General features: G+C 44.3%; 1 long non-coding RNA gene across 1 annotated transcript; it reads right to left on the bottom strand.

Moving 5' to 3' along the window:
- Positions 1–10,269: 10,269 nt before the first annotated feature.
- LOC110347063 (uncharacterized) lies at positions 10,270–12,767 on the bottom strand. The gene is made up of 3 exons (XR_015439625.1): positions 12,269–12,767; positions 11,378–11,461; positions 10,270–10,388 (listed from the first exon to the last, which is right to left on the bottom strand). It is a non-coding gene; the product is annotated as an uncharacterized LOC110347063 (long non-coding RNA).
- Between the last annotated feature and the right edge of the window lie 7,418 nt (positions 12,768–20,185).

The raw sequence follows: 20,185 nt of genomic DNA, 5'->3' as shown, positions 1-20,185 counted from the left end.
CCCGTGACACATTATCCGGAATGAGGTGGGATACATGTGAATACTGTAAATGGCTGAGTAATTAAAGAGAAAAATGAAGAGAAAGGCAACTTAGTGAATATGTCTCTGTGAAAATTTCCATTTTTCCTTCCTCCTTGATTTTTGGGGTGTCTTTTAGATTTAGCCTAATAGTAAATTCAGTATCCGATGTAGTGAAAATGAGTGGTTTTTTTCATTAATCAATTCGTTTACTGGTTAGCATTGCAGCTTTTCTAACTGGCTGTTTGGGTCTCATTTTGATCTGAACGTGCAAAAGAGCCCCCCATTCCCCTGTCTCTGAGATGTGCATCGGGTTGCATAGGCCATGCTGCCATCAGGAACCCTCACTCAGCAGAGGAGGAGCCTCTGAGAGGTCTCCCCAGAGACCCTGGACGCATTCAAACTGGCAAGTGGGGAGAGAAAGTACCCAGAGGGAAGATGTGGGAAAGCACAGACAAATGACTAATGCCAGCGATGCTCCTAGAGGCGTCTAAATGTCGCATTCGAGAGGCTGCCAGACTGGTAGAGACAAGGGCAAATGTGCGAATCCCTGGGAAAGGGGAGCACACAGACGGCTGCAGCAGCTCCGAGCACCCCAAGTCCTTCTTCCCTTCCTTGATCTTGCCCTTTCCCTATTCCAGATCCCCATGGAAAAAGGCTGTCAAGCTTTTGACTGACGCTGTCTCAGATGCAGTGAACAAAGCTTTTTCCTCTCCAGCTCCAGGCCTAGTCTCTATTTTTTGTGCAATTTGTGATTTATAAAAAAAAAAAAAGGAAAAATGGCTTTAAAACAACAAAAAAATCATGTTGTTTTTTTGTTTTTTGAGACTTTCATCTAGTCTTCCCGCTACTCTTTAAGAGCGGCAGGGTTGGTTCACTGTCCGGCCTCCACCCCCTGCCCCCAATCTATTTTAGGAAGACAGAGAACTGTAAGACCTTCCAATCATCTTTCCACCTGCTGTTGTTCACATTTTCAGAGAACGAGAGTGCCAGTGGACTCTGTCCCTCTTTCTGTTCCTGAGTAAAAGGTCTTTTTCATCTCTATGGAAACCTGCAGGAAGTGCTACCACTGCTGTATGATAGAAGCCATGGGTTGTTTATGCTGTGGGAACTGTTTCTCCCTCCTGGGGGTGAGGCATTTTCCTTAGTCCGCTGGAGTCTCAGAAGGTGCCCCTTCCAAAGGTCAAGTTTCTTGTAATGTCCCAAGAAAGAAGTGAAATCCTCCTTAAGCTGGTGGAACTTAAGGTATAGAGTGGTTTCCGAGCCAGCCCAGTGAGACCACAAAGCTCCACGCAGAGTCTGGGGGGAGAGACTGGAGCTGCCAGGTAGGACACGGATCTAGCAGCACTGCATGTGGGGAGAATCTCTGCCAGACTGATGAGGAGCCCAAAATAGAGGCTATCGTGGTGTGGAGTGGTACATTAATCAAGGGAATTCAGAGCCTGGCGCTTCTTAGTTTATGCTGGAATAAATTAAGGCAAAAACTAATCCATCACGGTCACTCCCAGATGCGGCCCCTTGCATGGGGCAGGAACTGTATCTCAGGGTGAGGCATCGCTCTTCACCCGCTGCATCCATGAAGCTTGGAGGGGTCTGGCAGCCACTGAGGTGTCAGCTTGTTTGTGTCATTTTGGTGGTCTGGGAATTGAGTTAATGGCAAGAGGCAGGGAGGACTGGGATATAACAGCCAAGAGGGAGCTGACTGTATCAGACACCATGGGAGCAGAGCGCTTAGATGTCATTACAAAAAAAATAACCTGGCTTGCAGCAAAGATTGATGATAAGAGAAGAAAGAAGAGGGGAAGGCCTTTTGAAAGCACACTTGCCTCAATGAGGAGGTAAGAGACGCGAAATAAATTTCCTGGGTTACAAAGGGAGGGGTTCAGATTTGGCAATCAGCTGGAGGCTTGAGCTAGCATTTTCTGAACTTGGTGTGACTGTGCATGAAAAGGGACTCACAGAGAGCAGTGCTGTATGACAGACACCTGCACCTCATGGGCATAGGGATTTAGAGAAAAAAGGTGGAAAGGGGGAAACCAGACCAAACCCCCAAAATATGAAGAAGAAGGTCTCGGGGCCAGAGTAAGTTTCTCGCAAAATAATAACTTCCACTTATTGAGACTTAACCAAGAACATATCTCTGAATTAATTCTTATAACAATGTATGTATGTCAAGCTCTGTGTCTGTCCTATAGATGAGCAGACTGAGGCTCTTATTGCAAATAGATAAGTTCATTAGATATCTTGTGTGCAGTTAAGAGGGGACCAGCCCTCCAGGAGCCAACACAGCAAGGAGTCAACATGGAGAACAATTGAGGCACATTCACTGGTGGTTAGCATTATAAAAAGGAAATGAAGTACTACTTCCCCTACAGACAGATAGCAGTGATTGATATTCTAAATGGGAAATCCCTTGTATGTGACTTGTCTTCCCATTTGATCCCCAATTAATCAATCTTACCTGGGAGGCTGTAGTTGTGATCTTACTGGTTGGTCATGGTTTTGTCCCACCTCAGGCCCACCTTGTAAATTTCCACTGGGTCTTACAGTTCTGTCCCACTTTGTAGCCCCCTCACCACACGGCTTTGCTGTATAAAACATCTTTGAATCCTGGGGTGGGCGGGCCGCGCACTTTCCACTCCCCCTTCTGTCTCTCTCAGGCAGAAGCTTTCTTTCTCCCAGTCAATGTTTCCTACTCTTAACCGCCGTTGTTCCTAGAACTCGTTCTTCGATATTAGAGAACACGACCTCGCGTTTCGGATGCCTAGCAGGCTTGCGAGTCACATCTCTTCGCCTACATCACTCTGCGACGACAAGCGTGCACCCAGCTAAGATGAGGGGTGGGGCGTGGGATACCTAGTCCAGCTTCCCACGCTTACCTCGCTCTTCTCCCAAGGCGCTCCCGCGAGATTTAGAGTGAAGCTCAAGGTGAGCCTCGGTTCCACTTCAGGCAGCGGCTGAAGGATGAAAATACACGCACGTTGAGAACCACGTTGTTTCCTGAATACTTTTCTTGGCTCCCCGACCTCAGATCCCTACCCTGGTCTTTTCTGTTTTGTTTGTTACTGTCTTTTCCCCTCCTTCTTTGTACCCACCTCTTAGACTGTGCTTTTGACCTGCCTTCTCATCGACTTTGCTCCTTGTTTATCTCCAAGAAGGCACCCTAGGGTGGAGGTTGAAGGTGTGGTCTCCGGGGCACCAGGTTTGGATCCCAGCTGTGCTGCTGGGTGAGCCATGGTGGCCTTCTGTGCTTTGGTTTCCTCATGTTTCATTTTTGCCTGTGGCTTTATAACAAACCATTCCTCATATGAGTAGCTCAAAACTATCACAATCACTTAATTGCTCAGGACTGTGCAGGTTTGAGGGCTTGGCATTGCTGGCTCTTTGGAGGGCAGAGCGGGGGGCAGGGGGTCATCTCTTCACATTTTCTTGGCTGATAGGAGAGGACCAGGAGAGCTCAACCTGCGCTGGAGGAGGAGCCAGGACGGCTCCCCTCACAGGCCTGCAGCCCAGAGCAACAGGGACTTGCTCACCGCCTCTGTCTCTCCTTGTCATCTCCTGACATCTCTTCTGGGTTTCATTGGGCAGAGTCTCACAGCCAGCCCCAGTTGAAGGGCTGGAGAAATGGACTCCCTGTCGCGGTTGGAAAAACGGCCTGCATGACAAGGACGGGTGGGAGGGCAGGAGGCCCCTTTTGAAGACAGCCTACAGCAGGGAGAGTACAGGAACCCTCTCAACTGGAGGCTGAGTTGGTCAGGTGAGGCAGTGCGCGCTGCTGCCTGACTTCCTCCTGGCAGCAGCTTCCTGAGCTGTGGTGAAAAAGTGTACTGAGCCAGAGCCCGGGATTCTCTTCTGAAAGGAAGTGCACACTGTGCATATTTGGAACAGGTTGTGAATTTGCTCCCTGACTCAGTAAGCCAAGCAGGTGTGCTAAAGTAGGAAGGCAAGCCATCTAGCTGTGAGGTAACATTCTGTTCCCTTCACAAGTGAGGGCACGTTAACTCTTCCAAATAGCTCTTTTCCTGATGATGAGCTAGCTAACTTATAATTTGATTTCCATGAGGGTTTGCAAAAATTATTGTAAAAATGATTTTTTAAAATTTAAAATAAGGGCTCCTGCCTACCAAGTCAGGTATTTACAAAGATTCTCCTTGAGAGTAGCTACTGCAGATGGTGGAGTGTGCTTCCGCCTGGTGTGATTGTGTCTCAGACTGACACAGCTGTCATAAGCGTGTGGCCCTGGCCAACGTGGCTGTGTCTGCTACCTTGGGTTCTGAGATTCACTCTCACTTCTCGAGCACACCTGATGAGATGCAGAGTCACCCACATCGGAATCAGAGGCTCTGGATCTTAGGGTCCAGGCACTGAAGGCAAAGTCAGGGCTCTCACGTCAGGCCACGGGGATGGGCAGACTGGCTCGCTCCTCTCCCGTGGCCCTGCAGCGCTCTTCTCTGAAAGTCCCCAGGTGACACTCCTCGGGCACACAGTTCAGCTCTCTGTCCTCTAGCCTCTGCAAGGACGGCATCTTGTAGCCATTGCTGAAATGGATTCAAGCAAACTGTGTGTGTGTGTGTGTGTGTGTGTGTGTGTGTGTGTGTGTGACTGGAGATTAAACCCTAAACCTTCAAATGAGTTACATCCTCAGTCCGTTTTTGGTTTTTATTTTGAGATAAGGTCTCACTAAGTGGATAAGTTAACTGAATGAACTTGGGATCCTTTTGCCTCAGCCTCTCAGAGCTCGGGGACCACAGGTATTTGGCACCATAACTGGACACAAAGACACTATGTAAGAACAAACCCAAGCCATGTCATCATAGTTTAGGGGGAAAACCAAAACCATTTCCCCTACAATCAGGAGCAAGACAAGGATGCCTACTATCATCACTTCTATTCAACATGGTAATTGAAACATTAGCCAGCAGAATTAGGCAAGAGAAAAACATAAAAGGGATGCAAATAGGAAAGGAAGAAGTCAGATTATCATTATTTCCAGATGAAATGATACTCTACATAGAAGACTCAAAGTACCCCAGCAAAAAACTTTTAGAATTAATAATCAGTCCCAGCAGGGCTGGGGAGCTAGCTGAGGAGCACCATGCCTGCCTCAAAAGCTCAAGGTCCTGAGTTCGATCCCTGGTACCAAAAAAAACCAGTCTCAGCAATGTAATAGGACATAAGATCAACACAAAAAAATCATTAGCATTTGTCTACACCAATAATGAACTTGAGAAGGAAATTAGGAAAACAATACCATTCACAATAGCTTCAAGAAAAATGAAATCCCTAGGAATTAACCTAACCAAAGAAACAAAAGACTTCTACAAAGAAAACTACAGTGCTCTGAAAGACGAAATTGTAGAAGACCTCAGAAAATGGAAAGGTGTCCCTGCTCCTGAGTAGGCAGAGGGCTTGCAATACCTGACTTCAAGCTATACTACAAAGCATGGTGTTTATAATTTACAGTGGGGAAATAATTAATTAGCAATGGAAAGGAAAGACACTTGGAGATCAGTGCCATGAAGAAAACAGTGCTGGCTGGCTACTACAGATCAGAATCTCAAGATGTGATGGGTAAGGGGCTGCACGACAGATTTGTGAAAGATCGCTGGCCGAAGATTGTGGGGCAGATGGGTTCAGAGGGAACATTCTCCTCCTGTGTAGACAGGGCAAAGCATAGGAGATATGTCTGGTTTTAATGGTTTCCTAAGATCCATCCCTATCTGTACTCAGATTTAATTGCATAAAACATCCTCACACACAAATACCAGAGAAGAAATCTCAGCAGTGCCTGGCACCACCAACTCCCTAAGCATACTGCCTCATCCTCAGGGCAGTTACCAAGTGTTCCCCTACCTCGAGCCACAGGGAGGCCTGTCCTGTATCTGAACCAGTGACCAGAGGGGAATGCATTTGTGTTCTGTTTAATGACAGACTTTGTGGTTCACGAAACCAACCTCCACCTGCAAATCATAAATTTGAGACTAGCACAGTGAAATCATCCCACTTTAAAGCTGATTGACCTTTTGGAAAATGTTTAATAGGTACGTGGGATGAGAAAGCAGTGATTTGTGGGGGCTTTCCCACAGAGAACTTACACTCACCCATCGTAGAGGAGATTCTTCTCTTAGGGTTCTGAAATGAAGAGTCTGGCACTAGATCCAAGGCCACGGTTAGAGCAGTCAGTCTGTACTGCATCTCTCCTGACTTTGTTTTTCCTCTCCCGTATCATTTAGAATAATTCAGGGGGACTGAAAGAAAGATGCTCTCTGAATGACTGGGAATCAGCTGTGAATAAGCAGTCTTGTCCTGTGGACAAAGTGAAGCCAAATACTTTACATCTATTTCATCCACGTCAGCAAGTGTGATAGAGTTTTCTGCAGCCTGGGCTGGGGTGGGGAATTTGGATATCCTTTTTGACTCTGATACCTATCCAGTACCTTTGATTTGCCATACTTCTGTGGACCGCACTTCTTTCTTATTAAGTTTGGTTCTATCACATTTAACATCATTACCTTATGTACTAGGAAACCCTGAGGAGGTTACTGACACTGTGATGTTAAGAACCATGGAGAACTTCATGGAAGAATGGTTTGTGTCCTGGATGAGGTGTTTCATAATCTACAGGGGAGAGAACCAGTTATGAGCCAGAGTTTAGCTCTAAATTCATCCTCTGACTCACTCACCTGGTGACTGTTAGCTGCAGTGGTGATGATCCCAGCTCCACTTTCAGGAACTCTGTGCCAATGGACTATCAGAATGCTTATACTCCCTGAGCCATTTGGAAGGCCAGAGCTCTGAGTAATTGCGAACATGTGATGAGTCAATGCATCGACTCTGAAAGGAGATACAAAATAGCAGTCAAGAGTGTGGATAGTGGAGTCAACAAAGTGTGAGTTCAAGGACATGCTGTGCCCTTGTTAGCTGTCGGACCTTTGGTGAATCTCTTAACCCCTCTTCATCTGTCAAAGAAGAATGAGAAAAACAGTACCCTCTTCTGAGGGTGCTATGATAGCTAATTCCATGCATATGGAGCACTTAGCACAATACCTGAGTACCTAGTAACTACTCGATCCAGGGGAGCTTTTGTGTTGATTATTAATAATGATGATTAGGTTTGACAGCATCCAAGAAGAGGAATTAAAAAGAAAGCTCTGTACAAACAACAGAGCTGTGACAGAATGGTGTTCAGAAGAGAAGCAACACCAGCACCATCTGAAAGGTGTGGAGTGTGAAGAAAGGACTTGCAGAGTCCTCACAAGAAGGAAACTTGGAAAATAGAAATTTCTTTTTTCATGTGGCAGAAATTTTATTTTGTGAAACTAAAAGCAGCTTATGACATAGTATATCACAAAAAGCAGGTTTTTCCCCATAGATAGAGATAGATACATCTGTGCATATGAGTATAAATATAAATATGAATGTAAATATAAGCATATGGAGTCAGGCAGGATATCTACCAAAAGTAGTCGAGATGTTTTTAAAAATTATAGACTTAAAAAACTCTACAAGTCATACACAGCCAACTTCATTTTATTAACCCAGGAAAATACACATCTTAAAGAAAATAAAATTACTTCTGATCTTGGAAATTTCCTGATAGCTTTCAGAAGTGTATGTAGCAAGCAGTGTTGCTTGCATTCTGCATCCTCCCTTGGGGGAGGGAGGGACATGCGTGTCTTTTTCTTTTTCAGTAGACCTCATAGTTTTTTCTCCAGGCATCTCCCTTCAGGAAGGAGGATTGTCTCCGGCCAGAGGATCAATCCTGATTTGTTTGAGCCAGTCAAGGGATTCCTTTGGCCAATAAATTATCAGGGGTGACCATAAGGTCCACTTCTGGCCAATGAAAAATAGTGACATTGGCTGAAAGACTTCTCAGAAAGAGTTTTTCCAGAAGGTTCTGTTTCTCTTAAGCTCAGGAAAGGGTGTTTCCTTTGTCTCCGCCACCTAGGAGGCTAGGACTGTGTGACCACCACCTTGTGACTGTGACCAGAAGTGGCCTGAAGTGAGACTCCCACACCGAGGGTTGCCAGCGCCCGACACCAGATGCAGACTTGCCTGGTGTGGGCAGCACACTCGTGCCCTGCCCGGCTGAGTCTCCTGCAGTCTGCTTCATGTGAGGCTTGGTCTGGGCACCACTCGTGTGTCGTCCCACCCTACCCTTCCAGCCTTGAAATGTAAAACTCGAGTTATGCCATTATTTTTAACCCTTGTGTACCTGGGGGCAATCAAGGCAACTGTTTTCTTCAGGAGACAAATTTCCCAAGACAAGTGGCATCTTCTTGTAAGTAAATACCGAGTAGAAAGAAGGAAGTATTCACTGCCTGAACCTGGATCCTGGATCCTGAACCTGGACCTTTCTCTGAATTGTCACTCAGTAGCCAGGAACTTTCCATTCTCTCGGCTGCAGAATCATCATCTTTAAAATAATGTTAATAATACTGAACTGTTCCCCTTTGCAGCAAAGGATCGGTAAGATCCTGTATACTGATACTTCTAAAATGCTACAAGAACACAAAACATCAGTGATACCATTAGCAACGATGAGCTCTCATCTTGGGTCTGTAGCACAGAAGGAAACATACTGTTAACAGTTCTGAGTTCTTTGAGTTTTTAAAAACTGTCTGGGATTCAACAGAGGAGAAATTCTGATTTTTATTTCAGGGTAACATAACAAGAAAAGCCCAGAGGGTGCAGTTTATCCCTTTTTCTTTTGGAAGTATTAAGCCAGGTAAAGTCCAATCAAAAGAACTTATTCATCCTCTTTCAAAACCAAAGTAACCTCTCTAGTGTCTTTGTTCCCGGCTTAATTAGCGAGATGGAAAAGTTCCAATGCCATTTTCTCGGCTGAGAAACAGAACACTCTGGTGTGGAAATGCCAGAGTGGTACTGACTTTCAGGACTCTGGAGGGCCAGTCTCCAGGACAGACTTCACAAGGACAGTGTCTCTTGGAGTTTCAGATCCAGATCCAGGAGAGTAGAACAAACTGTGACTTCTGCCTAAAAGACAAGCCTTGGCACATCTGTGGGGGCCGCGTCTCCCTCTGCCTTGGGGTTTACCATTTTCTTCTGCGGGGACCATGGCGAGACATCCATGAGACTAGCAGCTTTCTAAGGTTTGTTCTTTGAACCGGACTTTTGCAATCCTATTTAGAAACTAGGGTTTGAGGTCTCAAGGTCTCATCAACAACTGTGACACAACAAACCAGTCCCCAAATGAATTAAGCCAGAAAGCAACAATATGATGGTATGGCAAATGACTTTCATTTTTCCCTTCCTGCATGTTACTTAGGGCATATTAATTTATCTGTTTGTGTTACATGCTGGTAGGTCATATATGCCGTGAGTTTTATATCAGAATAGTAAAGAAGGCATTGCAGAATAAAATGCTGATGATCACTAAGTTTGCACAAATGGAGAACTCCTTTGTGGTTCAGTTTTAGAAACAGTTGATTTAGGGTTGTGTGAATGTAAGTTTTCCTTTCAGAAAGCACTTGTCAGTGCCAGCTCCCCCAGCTCAAAAGTACTGGAAGCAGAGAAAATTCATTTACTAGCAAATAATGTAATGAGTCAACAGAGAGCTGGTACATTAAGAGAACAATTATGTATATTTATGGGTAATTAATCTATTTCACGATCATAGTCCTGACTATAAATTCATATTCGCCACATATAACAATTTCTCCTTCCAGGTTACTTTTGTATAGGAGGTTTTTTTTTTTTTAATTTTTCATTTTTTTGGTACCGGGGATCAAACTCGGGTCCTTGTGCTTGCGCAGCAGGCAGCGAAACCACTGAGCTAAATCCCCGGCCCTAGGAGGTTTATTTTTTAAATGGTGTTTCCTGTTTGCCAATTTTTTAGAGCTGAAATCTACATGCGCATTTATGTAGAATGTGGAGCTAGTTTTAAGTGGCAAATAAGTGAAGTTGCGACCCAAGTCTACCCTGTGTATTTACACGATCTGGGAGCGTTCTATGCGTGAGTTGATAGCTCACTTTTTCTAGGACTTGAACCCTGAGATAACCAGAGTTGACTGAGCAATGCTTTTACATACAAAGAAAGCCAGAAAGCAATTCCTGAGCTGACACTGGAAGGGAGAACTGTTGTTTTGGTATGATGCAACAAGCTAGTAAACTCTGTAGGAGCATGTGCATGGGAAAGTTTATTCCTAGTGACTTGGAATTCCCAAAATTGAGTTAAACTGTAAATATAGTATCTTAAAAGCATAATTTATTATGACATTCTTATTTAGGCTCACTATAAAACAAATTACTTACAAAATAATCTTGGAACATGGAACACAAAGAATGAGCTAAACGTCAGGTGAAGTTAAAGGTATTGTCCAGAGTCTGTTCCCTGGTGGAGCAGAAAGCTGAAACAAGAGAAAAGTTCTTGGTTAAGAGACTGTAACAAGTGATGGGCAGAACACCCAGCTCAAGCCAAGATCTGTCCACTGACCCTACATGGGAAGGGACAGGTCATAAAGAGGCAACTCGTGTTCCCATTCAGCTTCCTGTTCTCGTAGCAGCATGCCTACAGATGACCTGGGCACTCCTTCCTGTTAAAGGAGATACCCTGAGATCCTTCTCATCTCAGTGCTCCAAGGTGCTATTACCAACTTATTCTTAACACGTAAGCTTTCTACTCACACAGAATGTCAGCACACACGTGACCCCAGAGTATAAAGGAGCTAGGCTCAGTCTGGAGACGTGCAGGGCATTGTTTGTGAATTACAAAGCTCAAAAACTGGAAGGCATTGCAGGCAGTCAGCTTGTCCATCTTAAGATAAGTGCTCTTTTAGACCAGAACAAGTAGAAAGGGTTAAGAGATATATTTAGTATATACCACTAATAAATGGCTTTAGAGAGAGAGGAAGCCAGAAAAGAAGAGAGACAAAAGACAAAAACAGACACACTCACAAGCATGCACACAAGCATGGATGATCTTTAAGCCTGTGGCCACTCAACTTGACAGGGGCAAAAATAAAAAAAAGTTCAAAATCATTTTTCAAGGAAAATAATTTGTCAGTGTTGAATACAGGCACAATATAATGATGCCTTTGATTTGCAAGGTATGATTGCCTAATCTATCATTTTGTATGCAGAAACATTTTTCTCATTTTTTGTTTAATGTCTGCATTTCGTGAAAATGTAGTGCAGCTATCCAGCTTGTTGGTAATAATATCTTATCGCTTGGGTCTTTATTGAGAACTTTCACCTTAACCCATCTTTGTTTAAGAGCACCATAAATACTGTAGTGAGAAAAATCTCAGGGATGCTCACTAGGGAATGTGACCGTAAAATGAGAAACACCTCCTTTGCATTTCTCTATGGGGAGAAAGCCATCTCAGAACAACCTTACCTTTGTGATGTCTCCCCTTGGCTCTTCTTATTCAACTCCCGAGGTAAATGGACAGTGTTTTTGTATTCCCTTCAACTTGGCTGGCTGTGGAGGAAGTCAGTTTCAAAGTTGAGGGTAATTTAGTCTTTCAGGGGAAAGGCAGTGGAGGATCAAAAAGAGCCTGGGAGCTTCTTGGGAGCAAATAGAAAATGCCAGGAGTCTGTCTCCCCTTGGACAGATCTATGGCTGCTGTCCAGCACATTTTAAGATTAACCCCTATCATCTGGACCTGGTGAAATCAGATTAATGTCACGAGGGGGCAGCCTGGGCTGGACGTTGGGAATACAGATCTCACCTTTGACTGGGATGTGGATAAAAACCGAGTCATTCGACAGACCCTGGAAGATTTGCATGAGTTGGGGGTGGAGTCTAAGAGCTCAGGTGAAAGAGACCACAGTCACCTCCCACCTTAACTTGGGAATCTTCTGGCTTTTGTTAGCTGGGAAGAAAGCAAGTAGGAGGATGCAGAGCTTGTCTGCAGCTGCGACCTGCATTCAGGGATGGCGGATATGGGGTTACCTTTGAGAGCTCGCTGGCATAAGCAGCTCATTTGTCTGCCACTGTTTAGTTCCCACTTGATTGTGTGGCCTCAGAAGCTTGCTTTCATCGAAGCACGCTTGGAGCGATCATTTACCATCTCCTCTCCTTCTGAGCAAAACATTTAGATGATTTACTGCCACAGAAGGTGGGAGGACTAAGATTAATTATCAAGTGCACTCTGCTGAAATAGGAGTGCAGATCTGGCTGACGTCCAGGACGGGAGTGGCCAGTGTCCTGACTTCTAACTGAAGGGTCACAAATGGATAGGGGTGAGTTTCAGGGGCCTATAATTCACTCCTGGTCTTGACTCACCCCTTGGTTCTCCTGTTGATTAATTCTTCATTGTTGATTTGTTCACTCAACAGCCAAAGATTACTCTCTTTTTATTCTGAGCATGGCCTTGGGTCTTAAAGACCTTACTGTCTGCAGAGAGGAGGCGGGGAAGTCTCCGTGTTATGTTGGCCGCTTACATTCCGTTCTCCGTACAGAGTCAACTCTGTAAGAGCAGAAATCCGATCACTTGCTGCCGTACGCCCTCCCTCGACCGGCTCCTGGTCTCATGTGCAGCATCTGCTCCTCGCCCTGGCTTTTTGGCTATAGGAACGAGGTTCCCTGGCCTGGCCCAGACCTGTCTTCCTCACTGCGCAGAGTGCTGGCTGTGATCTTTCTCTCTTCCTGGCATGTCCTCCTGCCCAAGGCCTTTGCATTGGATCCCCTGCGTTTCAGCTCTTTTGTTTCACTGTCTGGCACAGTTGGCTCCTTTTTGTCTCCTTGAGCTCAGCGTCATCTCCGCAGCAGGCTTTCCCGAGACCCGAGCGATGTTCTGTGGTGACACCGAGCCCCGTTCACTTCCTGTGTCAGGTGCCCTGTGGTTTGTTTACTTGTCTTCCTCCCCCACTTCAGTGCTCACACCTGCCGAGTGATGGCCTTGTTCCTATGGCCTCCTCACTCAGTGCCCGGCACCCAGAAGTATTTGTTAAACACACACCGAGTTAATGAGCCCTAGGTACACGTCCACATTTCTCCTGATGGTTTTACAATGCAGGATCCCACTGTGGGAGACTCTGATCTCGGAAATTAGATGAGTCTCAGGCATCTCGGCTTTTCACCCACAAATGATTTGGAGACACATTAGTCTAATCAATCATCTCTAAACCTTTGGGATCGCCCCTGGAAAGTTTTAAGAATGGAATATGGTATTTATTTACAAATTATGTACAGATATCGTCATATTATAAAAATCCTAAAAAGGATGAGGAGTACAAAAAGATATATTTCTTATTTATCAATAGTAACATAAGGCTTGTATTCTTAAGTAGATTAATAACAGCCCATATGTTTGGTTTTGAAATATTATTGCTGGTTATATTTTCATACCATTATCAACATCTCAAGGCTCAATGTATATGATGGGTAAGGGTAATTCTGAACAGTAAAATAAGTTAAAATGACTTTCTCGTTATTTACTCTTCTTACCTTTGCATCGTCAAGGCCGGTCTAATTTTGGTATCATTTGTTATAGAATTATCAATGTAAAGTATGAGAAATGACTGTTCCATCTTTCCCTTGTGACTGCCTCTGCAGTTATTTCTGGGCATTATCTTACAAGTCCATCATTCGCTTTGGCAGGGTTAATTTCATTGTCAGAAACAGTTACAAGCTGACTTAAGAAGATGCACATATGCCATAGTTAGCAGCCGGTGAAAGGTGTGGGGCTCCAGGCGGGGAGCTTACGGGGACCAGCGGACCCTAGGCCGGTGTGACTGGGGGTGGTGGTTTAGATCTACAGAGCCCCAGTCTGCTGGGTTTGGAGGTGACTGGGTTCCGGCTGCTGCACTCTGCAGTGGTGTGTCAGCCTTAAGAGGAGGGCACTGGTTGCAGAGAGTCACAGAGGGGACTGGAAAAGTGCATTCTTGTCCCTCTTTCCTCCCCTCTCTGTTTCTGGCAGCTCCCTCTGCCATACCCTTCAGCCATGATGTTCCTGTTTTGGAGCCTTCTGTCGATGACGTCCCCAAACCTCTGACACTGTGAGCCAAAGTAAATCTCTCCTTTACGTCACAGTCGTCATGTACTTTTTGTTCCCCTCTTGGGAAAGTGACTCGTGTGAGGGGATGCCATGGTGAACGAGTGCGTCAGTGTTAACAAACTTCAGTTTTTAAGATGGAAATACCAAGATGATGGGGAGTAATACAAGGTGAATCTGGAGAAGATGGCAAAGCATTTTAGATAAGAATAGAGATATTTGCCTTATCCTAAGTGCAAGGGAAATCATTGAATGGTTTATACAGATAGATTATGTTCTGTTTTTGGAGTGCTGCTCTTTATTTCTTTTAACTAAAGTATAGTTGACAAATAAAGATGATGTACATTGCTAATATGCAATGTGATGTTTCATATGTGTATATGCTATAAAATGGTTGTCAAGTCAATCAACATTTCCATTACCTCATACACTTTTTTTGTTGTAAAAACAATTCAGACCTCCTCTCTTAGCAACTTTCAAGCACACAGTACATGATTATAGTGATACCTCAGTTCAAGAACCTAATTCTTTCCACAATTCTGGGCACAAACCGAATTGGATTGGAGCAGAATCAAATTTCCCCATAAGGTCAACGGTGAACCTAACCATTGAATTTGATTTGGTTCTCATCCAATTTGGTTTTTGACCAGAATGATGGAAAGAATTAAGTTTGTGAACTGAGGTACCACTGTATTTGTTATATTCACAGGTGAGATCTCCTAAACTTGACAGACCTGTGCTTTTACAGGATAGTTTGTGTTGTCATGTGTAGGGTGTTCTGCAGCAATGGGATGTGAGCCAAAGCCCAGGTAGGAGAGCACTGCAGTGCCTTGGAGAATGGAAACGGGTGGACACAAATGCATCCTGGAAGTCAAATCAGTGGGTTAGTTATCCTAGACACAGTGTGGGGTAACAGAAAGGGAGGAATCTTGGTCGATCTATGGTTGCCAGCTTCTGCACGAGACACCATTCCTTAGGGTTCAAATGTGGCCACTTTCAGAATCAGCCCCAAAGCCAGCTCATTGGAATCACCTGCTGCTACATAGAGTTTGACTTTTTGCCTGTGTTGGCAAAAATCTCAATTACGTCAGAAAGTTCTTGGGCTTGACTTAGAGACTCTTTCAAGTATTCTGACGTCTTTTCTTGAAAGTGAGTGGAGAACTTACCAAGGCGGTATTTCACGAAATTTTTAGTTTTTCTCCCAATGGCGTAAGATTCTCAACATAAATGTATGACCTAAATGAAAACAGGAACAACAAAAAATGAAAGAATGGAAACATTGGTGACATCATCTCCTTTTAGAAGGGAACAGAGAGCAAATGCGTTGTCTTGAATAACAGAAGTACAAATTTAAAAACTCAAGAATAACTAATTTCCTATATGGACCACTTATTAGATCCTGTAGCCAAATACACCTTGAACACATCTTCTAAAAATACAGTCTTGGCCCGGGCATTTAGCTCAGTGGCCTAGCGCCTGCCTGGCAAGCACAATGTCCTGAGTTCGATCCCCGGTACCAACAAAACAAAACAAAACAAAACAAAAATAAATAAAAATACAGAGTCTTGACAATGACTTGCCTGCAACACAGTTGAAAGCGCTGGCAGCAGGGAGTTCTCTGGGCTAAGACTCAGGCGGTGTTTGAGTGCCATCTTGCAAAGCGCAATGTCTTTCCACACTTTGGATTAAAATGAGCTCCTTATTCAGCCTAACAATCCGGTGCTGCCTAGGTCCTCTTCCAGGAGCTGGAGTTTTGCATGTGAACAGTTAGTCATTAGTCTTCCTTCTGTGTCCCTACATCTGGTCTTCATATTGTTCAAAGTAAGTGACATCACAGGGACTGTTAATACCAGTGGTAGTACACTGGTTTCTGATGATTTTAAATGCTTTCTGAAGTCCTCTATTCTTCCCCCAAAAGTATTAACTTGAAATCAAAATTATTAATAGTTTGAGTATTGCCAGCAGGAATTTTAGTGTTCTGTTTGTCTTTATAAAAACAGTTTTTAATAGCATTATTTATAAGATGCTGTCAGTGGGCCATATTTTTTGGGCATAGACTTCATAAAGATTGCATAACCATTTTTTTCTTCCAAAGGAAGGTTTTAATCAGGAATTTTCTCTTGTATTTCTTTTAACTTAAGGACTTACTAAACAGTATCTAGCCCCTGACATCTGTTGGGTCCTTGGAAACCGTTCTTCCTATTGTTCTGTTTCTACCACATCACTGCCTCTCCTCCTTTCCTCTTGCTCCCCTTCTGTCCACTACTCTGCCAGCATCGCTGTCTCCAGCCCTTCCTCCTGTTCTTTGAGACACAGCTGATCCCTGGGGTCCTTTATGTGTCCCAACAAGGACATATACCTGATGACAGTACAATTAATTCAGAAACCAGAAACAGCAATATTGGTAAAATGGGCTCATTCAGGTAAAGGACCGGAGTGGAGATTCTGACTCCCAGTTCATCTCCATTTTATTCATTCTGAGTCTATGTGCCAGATGCGTGGTACTAGGAATACGGAGCTTGAGGCCAAGGAGAGGCAGTTAAAAATGACATGCATAACAGTTTAACTGCAGCTGCGGAACATGTTCTTGTAGAAAAGTTCAGGGTCGCATGGGACCATGTAACAGAGGGACCAGGCTACCGAGTCTGAGTGCTGAGGGTGAGCTTCCAGGGGAGCAGATAGTCAGGAGGATGGAGGAGAGAGGGCTGCGGAGGCAGTAGGCAGAGCCACATGATCTGGGAAGAGGCCAGTGATGGGAAAGGCCAGGGTGGCTCAGGATGAGGAGTCCAGGACAAGTGGGCAGCAGGAGCCAGGGAGAAGTCAGGTGGAGCAGGAGGGTGAGACTCATCGCAAAGATTTGGACCTTAATCCCAAGATCCTCGGGAGACCATTAAACCAGAGAAGGATAGCATCTTGTGCCTCTCAGCATTTTCTCTCCTCTTAAAACTCCTTGGCCTTGATGTTTGGCCAATTTCTGCAGTGGATTTGGCAGCTGGGGGAGTGGAGATCAGTACCTGGGATTAGGGTGTTAACTGGAATTAGAGTTTATATATATACTCACAACCACAGCCAGAAAAGCACACTGACAGCACAGTGCCACGGTGCCCATCGGGAGGGTTGCATGGAGCCAGGCAGCGGCAGCCTGCCCAGCACTACGTTTTGCCAGCACCACGTTTGTGTGACAGCCTGTAAACCCTGGAAACGGTGCCGCCCTGAGAGCCTTTCAAAAGCACGTTTAGATCAGCAAATTCCCTGGCTCTCTCTTTTTAATCTGGGAGACTTCAGTGATATCCACTTGGGCAATTACAGGATTGCATGCACATGTATTTTTAAAATTCTTCTTAAAAGTCAGTCTATGCACACTATATTTTGACAAAGCTCAGCACTTTTCTCACCATCCTGTATGTGTATGTGTTTTAAAGAGCCCTTACTAAGGGCTAATTAAATACAACTTTGGAGAGAAAAGGCATCCAGTCCCTGCAAAGTCTAAAATTGCTCTGAAATTTCTAGCCGAGTCAAGCAGGATGGTGTGTAGGTAGCACAGTACCAAGGGTGTGCTGAAATTAGAATACAATTCTTTTTTTTATTGTCATAAAAGTCCCCAACCTTAAATCCAGATAAAGCACATACCAAAAAGGGCAAAATAGGCAGGAAGAGTATCCTTAAATTTTGTTTTCCTAATCTGAAAACTACTTTAAATATAAATGTTATGAGAGTTATTTGCCAAAGAAGCCATTACTTCATTTCCAATAATTATTCAGTATTTTTCATGACAGATTGTATAATCCATTTTTGTGTGTGTACAGGTAGTGCAGAACAGTTGCAAGTGTTGGACTTACTATATTTTTACCATGTGGCTCATGAATTTCCCTTTTCCCCACCATCTCCTTTCTTTTAGGCCCCCAAATTGATTCTTTGTTAGGTGCATAGACAGAATAATGGTGATTGATGCTTAAGCAAGTCCAATTGCTTAAACTGGTTTAGCTCCAAACCAGAGCTGGAAAATTCTTACTGCCATTTTGGTCCCAGAAGTTCGAGGTGACTTTCACTTCATTCACTGTATTTGTAGAAATGCAGAGTTTAACTTGGCTCCAGAAATCTGTCTCGTCTACTCTTCTCCAGTGTAAGTGCTGAATTACAGCCTCTTGGGGATCTAGCTTTAATTCAGCACCATCAAGTAATTAAGTACAGTGATTTGTGAAAGTCAACAGAAATGTGAAATAATGAATACATTTTTTGCAAATGGTATATAATGGTATAATCTAGCACGTATGACTGGATTATAGGAGTTGTCGCAAATTTTTGTTGCTTTCTGTGCTCCCCTTAGAAAGGACAAGGAAAGCCTACAAAATGTACCCAGTGTACAGCCTGGGTCCCCCACAGCCCATCGCATCTGTTTCACATGAAAGAATCAATAGTTCAAACAATTGAAATCTTTTCTGAATTGTCTCAGAATCGGTTGATGGCAACACTGTACAGCAATACTTCAGCGACCTGTTTCCCCTTCCCTCTCATCATCCGTTGTGACTGCCCACTCTCTCTCTGTCTGTGTACTTCCTGGCACCTTGCCCACAAACTCCCCCTGCTGAATATGTCTCTTTGCATTTCTTATCTTTACCCACTTCTTCTTTGTATTGTTCTGCTCACGCTCTCATGTCTCTCTCAGTTCTCTTGCTTACCGGATTTTGGACAAAATCAAAAGTGAAGAGACAGCAGAGAAAGTAGGAGGACTTTCTCCTTCCTAGAGTGGTTAGGTCTGGAAGGCAGGTGTGACCTAGAACAGCACTTTCCACATTTGAATGCTTCTTGAACCACCCTTGGGACCTGTTACAAAGCAGAGTGTGACTCTTGGGCTGGGTGGGGCCTCTGGCTCTGCATTGCTCTTGAGGTTCGGGAAAGGCTGTTGCTGCAGATCCCTGACAATACCACGAAGAACTGGGCCTGGGAGCAGCCAGGAGAGATAAGGCCTGGGTATGATAAGCAGCTGGACCCAAACTCCATGAAGATGGTGACAGGTCTGCTTCGTATTCAGGAATGTACCACATGATCTGACACAGTCCACCCTATGCAATAGCATTCTCTTTTCTTTATTTTTGGCCTGATGACTTTGAATATAGCAAATTCTAAATATGTTTGTTTCTTTCCACTTCTGTCTTCCCTTAACACTGCAAAATGCCTGAGGAATGCCACATTTCTTGAAGCACCCATTGATTCTGGACACCCATCTGGCATGTGATTTACGTGAATCCAGAGGCAGGGAGGTACTTTTGTTTGACCCTTGCAGCCTTGAGAGATTCATTCTTCACTCCTGAGTGTGTTCACATCCCACACTGGGCTGCAGCCCACTCTGACAAGACAGTTTGGACCTTAATTATGGCTCCCAAAGTCTCAGTTAAGGTGAACCTAATCAGCAAGTGCTCCACTCCATCATCTCCACTGCTGATCAAACAACACCACTAAATCATACGGGGTCCTGGCTGAGCCTGGAAAATGATGCCCACGCTTGAGGCCGAGCCTTTGACGGAAACCATTTCTCATTGCTCTTACCCACTTATTTAACAGTTTCATTTTAACTGGATTATCTGAGATAACCTACAGTTAACAGTTCATAAAACATTTTTACTTAATAATGTGACAACTGCTTTTTATTTTTAAAATGCAAAAAAAGGAGGCACACAGTATGAAAAAATAGAATCTGCGCTAGGGATGTAGCTCCAAACCTGCCCAGCAAGTGCAAGGCCCCGGATTTGATTCCTGGCACCAGAAAGGAAAAACAAGATCCCCCCAAGTGGAATTTGTCCCCATTTCCCCCTAATATCATTCTTTTCCCCAGAGATGACATTTAGCCTAGGCCTGTGAACCATAACAGAAGGGATGCTCCTCATGGCTGGGCTGGCGCCAGTAACTGAAGGTGAGCTCTCTGCAAGCTTCCTTCCTTTGCTCCAAAGACTGAGAGGCTCTGTCTTCCAAATGATACAAAGGCAAAGTGATGGGGCCTGTCCCTGACGGGTGGATTAGGGTCCTTGAATTGTGCGTATCTGTATTTATATCCATCTATCATCTTTCTGCCATCTATCTTTCTACATCTAGCTGTCTACCCCTCCCATCCATCCTCTATCCATCCATCCATCCACCTACCTGTGTAGCTGTCATCTATCTAGCTACCTACCATGAGCAGAACATATCATCATTGTGTTTAATTACTA

Source organism: Heterocephalus glaber, unplaced genomic scaffold, assembly GCF_053883595.1.
Source record: "Heterocephalus glaber isolate CG9 unplaced genomic scaffold, H.glaber_assembly_v1.0 deba00001472, whole genome shotgun sequence".
Classification (NCBI taxonomy): Eukaryota; Metazoa; Chordata; class Mammalia; order Rodentia; family Bathyergidae; genus Heterocephalus; species Heterocephalus glaber.
This window is presented reverse-complemented; position numbering and strand designations above follow the sequence as displayed.